This window comes from Cebus imitator, unplaced genomic scaffold (assembly GCF_001604975.1).
Source record: "Cebus imitator isolate Cc_AM_T3 unplaced genomic scaffold, Cebus_imitator-1.0 Scaffold96, whole genome shotgun sequence".
Lineage (NCBI taxonomy): Eukaryota > Metazoa > Chordata > Mammalia > Primates > Cebidae > Cebus > Cebus imitator.
In genome coordinates, this window is record NW_016107411.1 from 3,935,288 (window position 1) to 3,937,213 (window position 1,926).

A 1,926-nucleotide genomic window follows, 5' to 3' on the forward strand; every position below is an offset into this window, starting at 1 on the left:
AAAAAAAAAAAAAAAAAAAAAAAAAAAAAGAAATTGTTATGACAAAAAGACAAAGACATACAATCAACCACCAACCTAAGTGTCCACCAACAGATGGTTAAAGAAAATGTGGTATGCATATACCATTGAATACTATGTAGCCATAAAAATAATGAAATCATGTCTTTTGCAGCAACATGGATGGAGCTGGGGCCATTATCCTAAGTGAAATAACTCAGAAGCAGAAAATCAAATACCACATGTTCTCACTTATAAGTGGAAGCTAAACACTGGGTACACGTGGACATAGAGGGGAATAATAGACACTGGGGACTACAAAAGTGGGGAGGATGGGAAGGGAAGGGTGAGGGTTGAAAAATTAACTATTGGGTACAATGTTCACTGTTTGGGTGATGGGTACACTAGAAGCCCAGATCTCACCACTGCATGATGTATCTATGTAATAAACCTACACACATACACGCTGAATCTCGGTATACAAAAAGAAAGCATAAAAAAAAATCCAAATAATATTTCAAATGTTTATAGGCTATGGTCCATTTCTAGGCATAGCTAGCCTTCCTTCAGTATTCCAAACTATTCATACTGTATTGTAATGGCTTAGTTTTCCATATGTGTATGTTTTAGTTATATAACTGGATTGAAAGCTAGTTGTGTGGTCCTAGATAAATTATTGAATTTTGCTGAGCCCAATTTCTTTATCTGCAAATTAGAGATAATACTTTGCAGGGTTGTAGTGAGGATTAGAAATAATATGTCCAAGGTGAGTTTAATTAAAAGCAGTTTTTTTTTTGACTTTTGGCTTTAGCAGTCTATGCACATAGCAGGTGTTTGTATTTTTATAATATTCCAAATGAATGAATATCCTAGCATCACACTCAATTTAGATATTTATTGAGCATCTATGACACATAAAGCACTGTTTATAACCAAAGTCCTGGTGAGCCTATATTATTCAGGTATGTTTCCTACATAAACCACATGCTGCTCTTCAACTTTAGCAATTTTCTTAGTCATCTGTTTCCTCAGTCTCTTAACACATTGCCTGGCCCATCATAGTAGGTGCTGAATAAATGTGTGAGCTGAGTGGAATAATTTTGTAGGAAAAGAGAAACACACAAATTGGATAAAACCTGGCAGGCTATAATGAAAACGATTAACAGATACAAAGGACTTTGTACAATGGGAGATCAGGAGTCATTAATTGTGATGAAGGTATTTGGGAATGCCCTGAGGAGTAGGTGTGGATAACCCCCGACATGGGCACGGAGGAAGGAGAGCTGTGCAAACCCCAGGCACCATTAGTGCCTGAAGAATATCTTAGTTTATAGTGTTATTACTCAGCTGTTTCCTTTATATAATCCTTTATATATAATCATATATTAGTTTATAGAATTAGTGCCTGAAATATAACTTACTGCTTACATATATCTAGCTTATATAATCATACTTAGTCTTATATCTAGCATACTTAGTTCCATAAATTTTTCTATATAATCATATAGGTATTGTAGTTGGAGCTGTACTGACACATTATTACTGATTTATATAATCCTTCCATATAACCATATAGTAGTTTATAGTAGGAGGAATGCCTAGCACAGTCACAGAACAGAAGCAGTACATGGGAAAACAGCCAGACCAGGACAAGAACCAAAGACCCAAGGGGTGGCGTCCCTGCCTGAAAGGCATACGCTGTATGGCAAGCTTGGAGCAAGAACCACTCCTCCTGATAAAGGAGTTGTAATACCTTGCATCCAGTTACTGTGGAAAGTAGGCCTCAGGCCTGAGATCCGGCAAATAACGGAGGGAGAAGAACCCCTCTGGTGTGACCAGTCATGGCAGCTGTATACCCTGTCAGTCTTTTCTCTCTTCTGTGCTAGCTCAAATCATTCTCCCATAAATTTTTTTTTTTTTTTTTTTTTT